The sequence below is a fragment of the Pristis pectinata genome, chromosome 19, assembly GCF_009764475.1.
Source record: "Pristis pectinata isolate sPriPec2 chromosome 19, sPriPec2.1.pri, whole genome shotgun sequence".
NCBI classification, from domain to species: Eukaryota; Metazoa; Chordata; class Chondrichthyes; order Rhinopristiformes; family Pristidae; genus Pristis; species Pristis pectinata.
This window is the reverse complement of record NC_067423.1, coordinates 32,765,621-32,782,498: the sequence shown is the minus strand read 5'-3', so window position 1 is coordinate 32,782,498 and position 16,878 is coordinate 32,765,621.

The following is a 16,878-nucleotide window of genomic DNA, read 5'->3' as shown; positions in this document are numbered from 1 at the left end:
AAGTCAAGTCCCAGGAAGTTTGTATGACTCATTAATTCTCAGGCAGTCTGTATTGCCTGCCATATTTCAGCTGCTGTATTCTACAGATGGCTATCTCTTGGGGAACAGGAGGTATCCCTTCCTCCTCACCTCCTGTTCATGCTCTGGCTGATGCCATTAAGCACCAATATAATGACAGCCACAGGACTACCAGAAATCTAGTGGAGAATCCTCAAGATGAGAACTTGGTGTGTGCACTGGTCCCCGGTACTCCTGAGAGGATGCAATGCTTTGCTGTCATCTGCTCCTTGCTCCACAACCTAGCCAAGAGGGCAATTCAGCCCTTTCCTGAAGAGCTCCATCTAAAGCAGAAGGAGCAGCTGGAGGGCGGACAAAGGAGGAATATGTTAGCAAGTGGTGAGACAGGGTGGTCTCCCTGGACTATCAGAGCCTGTTGATTTTCTTGAAGACCCAATTCCACTAGCTCCATGCCCAGTCAGGGAGTAATAAATAGGACAATTATGGCCCAACTTGACGCCACCTGGTTCTGGGATTCCATCATCAAGATACTATGTGCAAGTGGATTTTTTGGGAGGATCCACTAAATAGTCTTCAACCATATCAGCAGCCTGATGATGAAAGCAAAACACATAAAAGTCTATTGCTTCTTTATATGGCCAAGGAAGCTTGAAAATAGTGGTGAAGGCTTCATATTCCCTCCATTATGACGGCACATTATACCAATGGATCTGAATTGATGAGAGCTAGCAAGGAGACAAAACTAACAGCAACACCTGGCCTTTTGACATCTGTGTATCACACCCAGAAGAACATTGTAGATACACCTGACCTTGCTAAAATTCCTTAGACATCAAGAAGATTAATGAACCTTACCCACCTGGCAATGGACTTCTATCTGTGGACTTGGCTCACTCAGTGCTGATTATAGCAGGAAGACTCTGTGAAAATTTCAAGTCAACCCTGATTAATTTAGCAACTGCTATGTTAGACTATTTGGCATGTTACAGTATTGTCTTCCCCAAGGAAGTGTATTGGCACCCCTATTCTTTGGCCTTTACGTAAATGACCAATTAATCTGTCCTAACTCACGTAGAATGATCAGTGCCAAGGACCTGATGACAGCAGTGTAAGCAGGGTACTTTGTCCAGAGTGAGCACATTATGACAGCTGCAATAGGGCTGACTGCCTACTCTGCTTTTCGTCAACTCAAAAGAAATGCAAATAAATCAAAGCTAATTTCTTCCACCTGCACAACCTCGATACAAATAAAATTCTAAACCTCAGCTGAAATAGTACCCATCTCGCTCACTGCAGTTTACCTTAGAGAAACCCAGATCGCACACTTTCCTACACATGTCATATTAGGAAAATGAGAAGTAAAGTCAGTGCCTGAAATAACGTCATCTGGAAGGTTGCAAATGCAAAATGAGGGACAGCCCCACAATGAGTTGCTCCACACTTGCATTATATTACTACAGTGTTGAGTATGCTTGCTTGGTACGTAAACATTCTGTCCATGCATAGAGACCCAGTGCAGGATAATAGCTGCAGATTTATCACAGGCTGCCTCAACCCAAAGAATCTTAACTGCACATACATCTTTGCTAGAACAGCACCACCTTATCTGCTACTGTGGTGAATGGCACTTTTTGGTCCTCCCACTGCTTGAGGATGGCCCATGCACAGTTTGGGATCTCGCCACGGCCAGCTCTAAGCTTTGTATTGTACCCATCCATGGAAAGATCTATCACTTTGATGGATGGACAGACGAAGAAGAAGAATTAACTTATGAGGAGTTTCTTCTTAGAATAAGGAGCAGAATGTGACAGTTTGTCAATCCTACTTCCTGGGGAAAATGTCACCACTTCTTACTCATTGGACATTTGGGCCATTGTAACCAAAGCAAAATATTAACCCATCCTCACTTAGTCCAAAGTATCAGCTCAAGCAGATAGCAAACAGACTGCTCCCACTCACTTGGGTTTATACTGTCTGAATGCTCTGTCCATCTGTCTACTTGTAGAGGAATGAGTTCCTTTACATTCATGGTAATGGCACCCTTAAGTAGTGGTCAACAACACTTAATGGTCTGAAGCCATTGGTCAGAATAAACAAAGAAAATCTATGTTTTAACAATCAGACAGATTCTTCCAAGAAACTGTGGAGGCTTTCCTGAACAAAGAGTAACCTAATACAAGACCATATTAGGACAGGTAATTCATAATGCATTGAAACATGACAAAATAAAGGCTTTTTTTTAAAAAACATATATTTTGGGATGGTTGCAGTGCAGATGGAAGGGGCAATTATTTTGTTTGTAACACCTTATCTGGCCTACTATACTGAAGTTCCTCCTTTTCTTCAATTAAAAGGGAGAATTTTAAAATGAAAGTCTTTAGTCTCCTGTATTGAATAGGTAAGTTGTTCCAAGGCAGAAATCTGAATATTGACATGGGTGTATGCCCAACTCTCACTTCACTTTGACAAAAAAGCTAAAAACTGAAAATGTAAATTTTGGCTCAATTTTACCAAAACCACAAATTACCTTTTTAATAAAAATCTAAACACCTCTCTATTGGTTGAGAAGCCATGCTGGACATTAGTTTTATTCTGGTATTCTAGTGTTGAGAAGCAATGAGGTGGATCCAGTTCTCTGTCGTCACAATTTTATCTTTGTGTATCTTCAATCCTACCATTCAAATTTATCAGCAACTTCTTGCCATCACTAATACTGTCACCTGGGTAGGAATCCAAACTTAACACATCAGTAAAGGAAGCAAGATTCCCAAAATGGATTTGGAAAGATTAATCTAGAACTGGAGCAAGACATTCAAACTGTCTACCTGGGTAATCTATTACCAGAAAATGGCCATAGTATCCAAGAGAAATTGCAATAACCGAAATTTATTGACATGCAGGTGTTTACAGATAGAGACAGAATTGAGTTGGTTATGAGAAGCTGCTCATTTGTTATGTGTCATCAACACCATTGTATCAATGTGAAATCATGACCTTGAACAATGACATAGAAAGAATACACAGCAAAGAAATTGTTGAACAGGACTAGGCACTGGTGTACAGGAATTAGTCACTTAGCTGTTTACTCTGAGATAGAATTTGATAAAAGCTGGAAAGTACAACAATGACTATGAATGTTTACAACTGTCCTAATCTTGAAGTATGTTCTATGTTCCATTGTGTTTATTGTTATAGGGTAAATGTGTCCCTTAATTGAAATCAATGTGATTTAAAAAAATAGCAAAACCTAAAATGCTGGAAGCACTCAGCAGAACGAGCAGCATCTGTGGAAAGAGAAACAGAGTTAGCATTTCCTTCATCAGAACTGAATTGCACTTGCAGTCTTTTGCTTTTCAACAAAATAGAGAAGGCTTTGGGAACATTGTAATGCATAGACTAGCATACTGTCCTTGTGCTTGGTTCCATAACTACCTCTAAACTTTTAGAATAGCAACTTATTTTTTTTAATCTTTAAGCCTTTGTTTCTGATTTTCTATTTGCTTCCACAGACAAAGGCTGATTCTCACACCACTGCTCTGCAATTTTAGACCACAAATTGGCATTCTCTGCATTTCTTATATTTTGTGTCTCAACTCCTCATCTACTCTTTCTAAAGCCCTAGAAGAGATGGAACTAGCGGATTGGAAAGCAGGGATATCAAGAGAGAAGGGGGAGAGCTGAGAGGGAGAGGGACCATGGAAGGGGAGGCTGAAGGAAGCAGTTAGCTGAGAGGAGATGGAGACAGAAGTGGGGAAATTGAGGGAATAGGGAAGGAATCAAGAAGAGGGTGTGTGAGGGAAGGGGCTGGGTTTGGGCAAATTTCTGAGCGTGTGTGTAGTGCAAGTGTACGTGCTTGTGCGATAATGTGTCTGTGCAGCAGAGCATAGTTTGTGTTCATTTTGAATCTCCTTGCCATTGGACCAAGAACCTGCTCTGCCCAGCCCCTGTGCTGGCTGGTTTGCAAATAGCCCACCTCACATTTAAATAATTAACACTCGGTCACCTTCCACTTCTTAGAACTAGAGCAGGTGCAAGTCATCCTCAGCCCCAAGGGACTGCCTAAGAAGAAGAAGAAGGAGAAGACTTTTGACATAGAAGGAAGCTACATGGCCATTGAAAGTCCTAGAAATGAAGTAAGTAAGATAAAATAAAATGAAGAAATATAAATAGACCACATACCTGCACTTACCCTTTTATTCAAGGTCAATGACTCCACACAAATGAATGGGTCTATGCCATTTCATGTTTGACACAAAGCTGAAGGGCAATGTGCAAAATACATCCAGACCCTTAGTCTAGAATGTCATTGCTCCACTGCTGGAGTTTAGTAGTGGTGGGGGGGGGGGGGGGGGGGAGGGGAGTGGCGGAGGTCAGGTGCAGGACAATTCCCAAGGGAACCATCAGTCTCTGGGAAACAGTCAAACCCAATGCATGCGGTTTAAGTCTGATATCTATGTACAATGCACAGCAAGTAAAACTATACTCTTAAGTTGTTATGAAGTTGACCCTGAAATTTATTGAGAGTTCCTTAAGTCTGACGCAAGATTTACATAACTCCCATGGTTCCTATGAATTTCTTCATTGTCTAATGAAGTGAAATTTTCATTTACCTCTTGCTGGGCAATGTGAGGGAATTTGAGGCAGCTATTTCCCACACTGTGTGCAAGTATAGCTATGAAGAGTGGTGCATACACATAACTGAGGAATACTGACCTCACAGGTTGAGCCATGGGCAGCTCCAGGTGGAGTCCAGTCCCGCTAACACCCAATGAGAAGGATTTAAAATGTATGCCGTTAAGGATAATGGATCAAAGGGGCGAGAGTTGAGCTGAAGCCTGTAAATGCCTCATCAGACAACCACCCAACCCCACACATTTCATCCCATCATACCCTGTCCCATCCTAATTACTGTATATAGCTACTTTTGAACAGTTAAATTTTGAAAGGAATTGTAAAATGGAATTTGGGATGCAAAGTGCTGAAGAAGAGTTTTAGGAACTGAGCTTAAAGAGACAGACATCGGCACCATTGAGGAAGGCAAAGAAAATCTCAGTAGTAATTAGATGAAATTTTCTACAAGCAGTCTGACAATTTAGAGACATTGAAGGGGTCACAAGAGGCGGTGGTTATGTAGAGTTTGACGTCATCAAAGCTCATGTGCAAACTGTGCTGTGTTTTTGGGTTGTGTTGCTGAGCAATGGCAGGTAGATGAAAAAAGGAGAGATCCTAATATAACCTCTTGGGAGAATAAAGTGTGGGGTTGGGAAATGGGGTGGTCGTCACTGGATCTGAATAAGGACTGGATTTTCATCCACCATCCCAGGCCCACTATGACTTCACTCTATGTTCCAGGATGATGGCTGGTTTCTGAGTATTTCCTTATTTTTTAAATTTTAGGTTTTTTGTCAATTTTTTACCTTTTGCCCTCTCCAGAACACTTTGACTATTGGATCCAAAGGAGAAATATGTCCAAAAAGGCCAATATTTAAGTGTGAGTCTTAACAGTGAATGTTGGTAGGGTGTTCAATCCCGGACATCTTTTCATCAAGGTCAGTGTTATCCATGCCTGACAGCCCATGCAGGCATTTCCAACAGAGGTTCTGAGATGGTGAAAGGAACAAGAACACTAGCCCATCTCTCATTCCTTAAACCAAATTTGCTGAAGTAAGTGTTGCAATCCTATTGAACCTCAAGCTGATATAGGGTACCTGAGCACAATTTATGAAATAAACCCGTGATCCTGGTGTGTATGGTTTAATTATCTATTTGGTAAATCTGGACTTATTCTGCAAATGGTGGAGGCTTAATATTAATAAATATAACTACACTTACATGATCCTGTACTTGGAATTGCATTGTAGCACAAAGCTGCACGTCATTATTTCTCAATCCACGAGAGAGGTTTGGTTTTCAATTAAGATAATATAAGATAAGATATCTTTATTAGTCACATGTACACTGAAACACAGTGAAATGCATTTTTTGCATAGTGTGTCCTGGGGACAGCCCGCAAGTGTCACCACACTTCTGGCACCAACATAGCAAGCTCATAACTTCCTAACCCATACGTCTTTGGAATGTGGGAGGAGACCGGAGCACCCAGAGGTATCCCATGCAGACACAGGGAGAAGGTACAAAATCCTTGCAGACAGTGGCCAGAATTGAACCCAGGTCGCTGGTGCTGTAATAGCGTTACGCTAACCACTACAGTGCCATGTGTATAAACAGGAAAAGCTAGGGTGCATGTGCACAAGTTTTTGAAGGAGTTAAAACAAGTTGAGAGCACTGTTATAAAAGAAAACACAGTAAATTCTTGGCTTTGTAAATAGAGATTAAGAGTACAAAACAAAGAAATTGTGCTCAAACTTGCTTAATCACTGGTTATTCCCTAGGAGAAGGTTTATGTCAAATCCTGGTCAGTATATTTTTATGAACGATGTCAAAGGCTTAGAGAGGGTGAGTGGACATTTACTAATATTGGATCAGGGATGTGGAACTGAAGTTACATGGAGAGACTGCAGGCAGTGGCCAAAGGAGTGAGATGGGAAAGAGAGATTACTCTGTACTCTGTCATTGTTTTTATCTGTACTACCTCAATGCACTCTGTACTAACTCAATGTATCTGCACTGTGTAATGAATTGATCTGTATGAATGGTATGCAAGACAAGTTTTTCACTGTACCTCGGTACAAGTGACAATAATATACAAATACCAATTAGACATTGGCAGTGGAATTTTCAGCTTTCTGTACAATCTTTCCTCCTGACTTAACCTCTGCAGTGCAAGGAGCAAGTGGAGAGGGGGTGAGGGATGCTGAAGAGAATCTGTCAGGCCTGCCTGTAGAACCCTGCTGAATTCAAGTAGCTTCACAAAGAAAGCATGCAAGCAGCTGAATCCTCTTAGTCAGATTGCACTCAGATTTCCCTAAATAATGTCGGATTTTAATTCTCTAATGAATGAATTAAGGCAGCCCATGCTAAGGTTAATCCTTTTATCTACTGCTGCCTCTTGAAGGTAGCTGGTTGTGTACAAAGAAAGAAGGTCATACAAAGTACCCAAATAGAATAGAATATAGAATGGCTTCTTGTGGCGGAAATTGACGGTGAATCTGAGGGAACAATAAGTGAAATCTGCAGTACAGTGATGGGGCAATGCCTTCTTCAAACATTCTGTGCAATAACAGGTGAAGTGCAGTAAGTGGATACAAGCAGTGTTGCCCTGTTTGTACCTCCAGGGCATCCTTTCAGAGGAAGGTAAGAAAGCATGCCCGGCAGTTGCTGATGAGATAGTTAAGACTGTGTGCTACTCAGAAAGATGTGAAGAAAGATGGAGCATTAAAGGGAGCTGCCATTGTTCCGTGTCCCACTAGAGGTTTGAATGTGTGAAGTGATCCAATCTGATCTGACTCCTATTCAGATGGGATTTCTTATGGACACGGGGTGCGCAAATCATCCGTGGAAGTTGGCATGTCTGGGAAATCTCTTGATTTCACTTTTGGTACATAGGAATTTATAAAACTTGTCAGAATTTGGGGATAGGTTCTGGGTCTGAGGTTCCTCTTGTCTAGTCTTTCTCTATCTCCATCACAGTCAGAAATTCTCTGAGAATCATCCACACTGAATGGTGGCTTAAAAGATGAATTACTCCCTAAGGATTTTATTAATCAAACTCCAATTGCCACTCACCTCTCCACACCAATGCTCTTAAATAGGAAGTGGAGGAACTGCAATTCACAGAGGAATCCAAACACATAGGAAGCAGGAGGGGAAGAAATATTCCACATGTTGCTCCATAATTTGGTGGGTGTGAAAATAAGTTGTGCTCAAGTATATCTGCTAAATAGTTCATGTAATGCATGTATTAATGAAATGTATTAAAGAAGGATGAGTTAAGAATGCTTTTATGGAGACATAAATTGGCAGAATATTGTTTGTGATAGGGTAGAGAAAAGGTAGTGGTCCCAACCTAGGCCTTAACTAGCTTATTCAAGGATTGAGGGTCGGGGGATACATCATCTTTTATTGCCAGGGAAGAACATATGCAGGACTATCAATGACATGTTGTGCACAGCTCTGAGAACATAGTTCTATTCATGTTAATTGCAATTGATCTGCAAACATTCTCCCACGCGTTTAGTGCTGGTCACCAAAGGCAAGCTTTTCCCAGATATCAGTGCACAGCAGGGAAACTTAGGGGATGCAGAAATCACAGCTACAGATGTGAAAAACACTATTTCCAGTGTTGGTTTCTGCACATAGGGTGTTGCTCACAATAGGACAGGTTTTGCAACTGCTGTTGCTAATTAAATATTTAGTGTAGCAAATTCTAAGCTATTTTAAGACAGACATTAACAGGGATTAGTATGTACAAGTCAGCAGCTAATGCAATTCTTCCTTAATATTCTAAGAAAGAGCCCATGTTCAGATAAATATTCCCTAATCAACTTAGCAAATCCACAAGGAAGCAGACTGGGGGAAATTTCATTTCAGAAATTTCTGCTGCATCTGGTCACTCTGAATTTGCTTCTGAGTTGTTAAAGGTAGAAAGTAAATGGAAATTGTTGTTATTGTGATTGTAGCTGAAGCCTATAGATTGAGCCTTTTAGTAATAACCAGTTATTGCTTGACATCTTGATCTATTTCTCAGAAATGTCTTCTATGCCCTCTAATCTGTAACAGGATGTACCTGTACGCAGTGCCCTTGAGCACTTTCCACTTATCACCGTAGAGTGCCGTGTAGGATGTTTGCTTACATAATATCCATAGAGTTATATTTCTTGGTAGACTGCTTTCCTCCTCAGGGTCCTCTGCTTTTCCAATCATGATTTGGCGCACACTGATCAGCCCAGTGAAATACGTTACTAAACAAATTCATGGGCTCACAGGCTGCTTGCAGTTTCCATGGCTTGAAAGTGTCCGAAGTATATGCACACTTGTAAGCAGATATTTTTTGACTCCCTGTTGCTATTTAGGGAGCTCCTCCTCAGTTTTAAGATGGTGGTCAATCTCTTATTCTTGATGATTTACCAACCAATGGGACCAGAAGGGAGCAGCTCAGAGGACCACCTCATGGTCCTCTAGCCAAGCTGGCCATCTACAGGGCAAGGGGATATCAGTCAGGAGTCTGACTGCCTGGTTCACTTCTGCTACTATGTCAACATTGGGTCTCTTTGGAAAGGGAGCAAACTGCACATGAGAACTTCTGTGATGGGTGGGTGCTGGAGGATGCCAAATGCTTAATTGATGTCCAGGAACACATTTTAACTTAATTTATTATTTTATTTAAATTTTCTACTAGTTTATTGTTTGTGCCTGTTTAAAAACAAAAGGGGGCATTTGTTAACCGATGAGAATTGGTATTAACAACACGAGCATCACAAAGTTGTGACGGACATCCTGCTTCATGTTTACTGCTGGGCTTATCAAAATCTTATGTGGCCTTAAGAGTCCTTTCATTGCCAAACATGTTGATACTTGATGTTGACAACCTTGGGAAAATCCTTCTCCCCATATAACTATCCCTCCACATTGCTTGCTCCCAAACACTCTGACTCTGGCCTCTTGAATATGCTTCCTCCCCCTATGCAATCCTGCCTTGCACACCATAGCCTTTGGCTGTTTAGTAATCTGGAATACAATATGCCCCTCCGTCTCATTCTTTGGCTTCTAAACCCTTCTTACAATTTAACTCTTCATTCCTTCAATAAGGTCCTTCATTGACTGCTGATTTCTTTGATTATATATCCATAAATTAATTTGGAATATATCTTCCCCTTAAATACACTCCATGGTTGGAAGTCGCTTTGTAAACAGCTGCACCTTAATCCTTCTGCCACTTAACTAATGCTGAAGAAATTTTCATTTTGAGCATGAAAAATCTTTAAAATTTTCCCTAAATGTTTATAAAATTAAAACCTTAGATTAAGATCATGGTCTGAATCAAATCTGGAATTTGCTATCCTACCTTAAATATTCCATGAGCTGAGGAGCTATACTAAGCACTGTACGTACATTATTATAATCTATGGTTCTAATTCTCACACACTGAATGAGGAAGTAATCACTAACTGGATCAATAAGTGCTCTTTGGGAGCTGTCCCTCCTTAGTTCCTTCCCTTGATTGTAGTGTATCAGGTTCATCATGTACTTGTATGGTGGACTATTAAATAACTTATTTAGACGAAGACCATCAGGGAAACAAGTTTGTTCAGTATAGCAGTTGGTACTAAACTATTTGAAGCGTGGCACAAGTTGTGTACCAATGTCACTGACTGTGAAGAACATATCCAATTGCTTGAGGTAAATGCTGTTCACCTCTTGCCTCCTGTCAGATCTGATTTCCTGATGTATCCCATTTATGCTATTTCTGCCATCTCACCTCAAGCCCCTATTACACGTGTTACTTCTCATTTCAGCACTGAATAGTCACCCTTCCCTTTTGCCATGCTATAACAGACCCATCGGTCTCACTCTAAGAATATCGAATCTCATCGTAAGTATCTATTCTCATTATCAGGTATTGGATTCTTCTTGTACTGTGGGGCATTACATAGTTCACTTTGACTCAGCATATCAGAGAAATGTGTCCATTTATTATTGCTGCCAGTAATCCAATTGCCTGAAGTACAGTACATGTAGTATTGCAAATGACAGTGCCAAAAGGTTATCGCACCCTTGCCAAACTTAAAGCAAAGATTTTTCTTCACATTTTAGACAGAAACCACACTTGTAAAAGTGGAATTGAAATCTCTCAACACTACTACAATCACTGATTTAATTATAGAACTATAAGTTATTTCACCCTCTTTGTTTTGTGGTCCTGAGCACAATGCCTTAAAAACTGGTATTTCTTGTTAACTTCACTAATGCACCCTTCCACCAATCCAGTGCTATCATTGTCAGTATTGTCCTGCTCTAACTTGTAACTTTTTAAGCTATGATGGCCTTTTCTCCCATTCCTGCCTTTTGTAAATCTGTATATTCACATCATCGAGCTCGGTCTCCATGTCACTAGAGATGATTTCCAGTGACATGGAGGTGTTGTGCTGGAAAGATGTGTGCAGCTTGTGGGTCAAATAATATCCAACCTGATGTGATGTTTCCCTGGCCCAGGCTGCTCTGCATTGCAGGTGACTTCTGGGCTGCAACATTCATTACAATAGTAGTGTATACATTTATGCACCTCCATAAATATTACAAAGGAAATTCTGCGCATAAAAAAACAATGGTGAGTGGTGATGGCACAGTGACTCACAAGACATTTGGACAGATTCATGGATAGGAAAGGTTTAGAGGGATATGGGCCAAATGCAGGCAAATGGCACTAGCTCGGGAAGGCACCATGGTTGGCATGGACAAATTGGGTCAAAGGGCCTGTTTCTGTACTGTCAAACTCTATTACTCTATGTCACTAAAATCAAAAATATCTTGAGATCTAAGGAGAGAAAGTGTGCAGGGAATCTCTTGATCTGTCATCATAACTTTGAGAAGTGTCACAGTTTTAGACAACATTTCTGTCATTGCTGCAGTGGTTAAACTCTGTGAAAATTCCCATCGCATCTTTGTTTTATGTAAAATAAAAATAAATATTCAAAGATAATAAATTCAATAAACTAAGGGCATCTGACTTGTTCCATTACTGTAATTAATATATTATACTGAAAGCAATGATAACTACCAAACTTAGCACAAAATCTCTTTATTGCTGCCATTAGAAACGGGAAAGCAATGATGCGCTCTATAGATTGTGTCTTATTTAAATTCCCTGTTACTCAATCCAGCAGCAACTTTGATGCAACCAGACAGAGAATACCGAATTGCCAAGGATTCTTTAATTGTAATTGTCATTTAATGGCAATGATGTACCGTGTGAGCTTGTCAGAACCATTCAACTGGAAAGAAATCAGGATGTCATGAAATTGGTTATTGTTCTTTCTGTAATATCTGTCCTTTTTCTGCTAAGTGTTCTGGGATTTAACCTGTGGTTGATAGGGAGACTGGGATACAGCTTCCAGTGTACCTGTTGTCATGGCTTACATTAGTTGTTCAACATTAAAGATACAGAGGATGGCAGCACCATTTTTTAACAGCAGGTAGCAACTGATTCCATTGCATTGATGAATTGCTCTTTCTCTGGTGTTGAAGGTGGGTTAATTTCAATGTAATTTCAATGTAATTCCAAAGCCTGAATATATTGGATGGAGTTACAGTAGCAATAACTTGCCCTGATTGGTGGCAAGGGGTTGTGGATTCTTCTAGTCATTGATTTTAGAATATAGGTCGGTCAGACCGAGCAATGAATTACAAAAGGGTGTCTACATTGCCAGAGGTGCTGTCCTTCAAATGTGACCCTTCAGCTGGTTTGTAGATCTGGACCATCAGTACAATAAACTAATGACTTCATTGTTTGTGAGATCTGAGTATGTGCAATATCACTGCTGTGATTGCTGGTATAATAGCCAGCACCCACAAGAAAGCAACTCATTGGGTTAAGATGAAAAACATGATGATGCTGAAGGAACTCAGCACGCTAGGCAGCATCCGTGGAGAAAAGCAGGTGGTCAACGTTTTGGGTCAGGACCCTTCTTCAGGACTGAAGATAGGAAAAGGGGAAGCCAAATATATAGAAGGGAAAAGCAGAGCAATGATAGGTACTCAAAAGAGGGGAGGCAGGGTGGGCACAGGGAGGTGCTAGGTAGATGCAGGTAAGAGCTAGTTATAGGCAGGTGTGGGGGAGGAGGGGAGAGCAGATCAACCAGGGGATGGGTCAAAGGTAAGAAGAGAGAGAAAAAAAGTCTGGGAAAGGGAAGAAGAGAAGCATGGTGGTGGGGGGAGGGGGGTGGAGGGGTAATCCTTGGAAACATATCCTTGACCACAATGCAGGATCACTTGGTGCAAGGATTAAGCCTACTTTTATGTCTAATGAATAAATTAATCCTGTTTCTAGTGAAAATGTAGATTTTACTAATTTAAAGCAACATTAAAATCACCAAAAACATTTCTGCTAATGCTGCTTATACCTATACTTGTATTTGGGAAGCCCTGAACTTTGATAAGAATCCACTTACCTGCAGGTAAAAAGACAAATTTAAATTAGAAAATGGGCACTAGATACCAGAGGTAAATAAGGAGTTAGTGATCTGGTCAAAACTTATTCATGAAGCAATTTTACAAATTTTTCTGCAATTGGATATAAATGAAATTCCTTACTTTAAACAACTTCAGGTATTCATAATTTACATTCTGTAAGCCAGTTAGCACATATCCAATCGGCCCTGTTGCCCAAGCAATGGTTGTGGCTATCAATGCCACATTGAAGCAGCTTGGACATTTATGTTTATTCCTGGCACATGGAGATATTATTAAATGAAAATCAAGAGATCCAGATGCTGAAAATCTGAAACAAGAACAGAAAATGCTAGAAATCCTCAGCAGATCAGTCAGCATCTATGGAAAAAGAAACACTGAAATGTTTCAAGAATTGAGACCCTTTGTCATTATTGGGAAAGAAACAGATCTGATGAAGGGTCGTAGGACCTGAAACATCAATTGTTTCTCACTCCATATTAGCTGCCTGACCTGCTGAGTATTTTCAGCATTTTTTTTATTTCAGATATTATCAGATGCTAGGAGAAGCTAGTCTTGACTTCTAAGTACTACCACAGTGATTAAATTACTGGACTAGTAATTCAGAAGCCTGAATTAATGGTCCAAAGAAATGAGTACCAATTCCACCATGAGGAATTTCAATTCAGTTATTTAAATAACTTTATAATGAAAATATTAGTATCAGGAATGGCTATCCCCAAACCACTAGATAGCTGAAAACATCCACTTTGTGTTCACTAACGTCCTTTGGTGAAGGAAATCTGCTGAACTTGCACATTAGACATAGAACCAGGGGTTGGCCATTGAGCTCCTCATGTCTGCTCCGCCATTCAATAAGATCATGCCGATCTTCTACCTCAGAGCCACTTTACTGCACTGCACCATGTCCCTTGATTTCCTTAATATCTAAAAATCTATCTATTTTTTCCTAGAATATTCTTGGCAACTGCGATTCCTTGGCCCTCTTGGGTAGAGAATTCCAAAGATTCACTACTCTCTCAGTCAAGACGTTTCTTTTCATCTCTGCCCTGAATGGCAAACCCCTTAACTTGAGATAGTGACTCCTGTCTCTAGAGACTGCAGCCAGAGAAAAGCATCAACTCCACCCTGCCAAGATCAGAATCAGGTTTATTATCACCGACATATGACGTGAAATTTGTTGTTTTGCGGCAGCAGTACAGTGCAAAGACATAAAATCTATAAATAACAAAAATAAATAAATAGTGCAAAATAAGGAATAATGTGGTAGTGCTGTACATTTTAATGAGATCGCCTCTCATTCTTTAAACCCCAGATGGTACAGGCCCAGTCTGCTAAATCTTTCCTTGTACAGCAGACTTTCCATCCCAGGAATCAATCTGGTGAACCTCCACCACACTCTCTCTATTGCAATATTCTTCCTTGTGGAAGGAGATGAGACCTGTATGTAATATTCCAGATGCAGACTCACTAGAGCTCTATACAATTGGAGTAAAATGTCCTTACACTTGTACTCAAATCCTCTTGCAATGAAGGCCATTTGCTTTCTTAATTGCTCAATGCCCTTGCACATTAACTTTCAATGATTTGTGGTCCATGCTAGAATCAATGATATAGACAGGCCAAAGAAAGAGGTTCTGTTGATGAAATATGAGCAGCTAGGGTCCAAATAAAATTGCAGAACTACAAAAGTAATAAAGTATTATTAACGCAACCATGTGGAAATTGTGCATCAGGTCAATAGATCAGAAGCATTATTGTGTAACTCAAAGCTTGAGTTTTCTTTCTCGGTGCAATGTCACCAGGGGAAAGAGGAAGCTGTTCCAATGGATCCCCTGACGATTCAATTAACTAGAACTGTGGATAAGGCTTTAAGCTATAGGGGAAGGTTGGGCCCTGGTGAGGGGAGATTTAGAAAATCAGCAGTGAATGGTAAAATGATGGTGCATGGTACCAAAGGGGGTAATAATAAACCGAGCTTATCAGGGAGAGGAAGTGCATCCAGGCAAGAGTATAACTCCATTTAGACTCAGAGCAAAGAATAAATTGAGGGTTCTTCATCTTCAAGCATTTTGTATTCATAACAAAGCAGGTGACTCAATGGCACAAATAGAAATAAATGGATATGATCTAATAGCTTATTACAGAGATGTTGCAAAATGGCTAAGGTTGGAATTAAATATTCCTAGGATACCTAACTTTTTATAGAGATAGGCAGAATGGAAAAGAAGGTGGTGGAATCCTGATTTTAAGGAACAGAATAAAGGCGGTATAGAAAGGAATGATGTCAGCTCAAATAATCAAGAAATGAAATCAGTATGGATGAAGCTAAGAAATAGCAAGGGTAAAATTATTGGTGGGAGTCGTACACTGGCCCCAAACAGTAATGTAAAGCACAGTATAAATCAGGAAATTAGAGGTGCATGTAGCAAGGGTAATATAATAAGCACAGGGAAATCTAACCTGCATATAGACTGGGCAAACCAAATGAGCAGTGTGGAGGGTGAATTCTTGGAGTGTACAGAGGAGGTTTTCTCAATCAGCATGCAGAGAACAAACAAAGGATCATGCTGTTTTAAATCCAAAATTATATTGTTGGAAAAAAGGATAATTCATGATCTGACAGTTAAGAGCCCTTTAGGGAAGAGTGATTACAATATGACAGCATATTACATTAAAGTTGAAAGTGATTTAGTTCAATTTGAAAACAGGATTGAAATCTAAATAAAGCAAGATATGAAGGCATGAGCTGTAAGTTGGCTATGGTAGACTGGGAGACTAGATTAAAGATTGGACAGTAAATAAAATGGCTATATTTTATTGAATTCAATACATAGTTTTAAAGTAATATATCTTGACAGCAATAAATATCAGGATAAGTTGTCCAGCTGTGGCTAAAAAGAAACATTTAAGAAACTCTAAGATGAAAGGAAAAGCACTAAAGCATTGACTAAAAAGCAGTAAGCCTAAGGATCAGGAAAATTTCAGAATTCAGCAAAGGAGTACCAAGTTGTTGATAAGAAAGGGAAAGTCAAACACAAGAGTAGATTAGCAAGAAACATAAAAGGAAATTGTATGAGATTCTATAGATATGTACACTGAAAAAGGTTTAAGGATGTTTTCTATGTCTTCCTGAAAAAATGCAACATTACCTCTGACTCCTGGCAATTCCTGGCCCCTGGGACCTTAAAGTAAAGAAGGCGCATTGAGGATGGCGCTGGGAATCTTGAATCCATACATCAAGAGCACACAGAAACCCATCTTAAATAGCAAAAGATCACACCACCTCATGAACTGTCCACCTGATCATCCCATCAGGCACCTCCTGCCCCCATCTGTAGTAGAGTCTATGGATCCTACATTGGCCTCATCAGTCACCTCAGTACCCACAGAGATGGAGAGGAAGCTAATTATCCTCAATCCCAAAGGATTGACCAAGAAAAGAAGGAAAAGGAAAAGATTAGCCAAAGTCAATGCAGGTCCCTTACAGATGGAGAAAAGAGAATTACATGGCGAATAAGGAGATGGCAGTGAAATTAAACAAATATTTTGGGTGGGCCTTCACAGAAGGAGAAACAAAACCTCTCAGAAATAGTGGATGACTGTAAGTGCAGAGGAAGTGAGGAGCTTTAAAAAATTAGATCATAAAAATCTAATGTTAGCGAAAATTAATGGGTTGAAAGCTGATAGCAGCCCAGGATCTGTTGCCTACCACCCTGAGGTTTTGAAAGAGAGGGAAAAGGAGATAACAGATGCACTGGATATCATATAAAA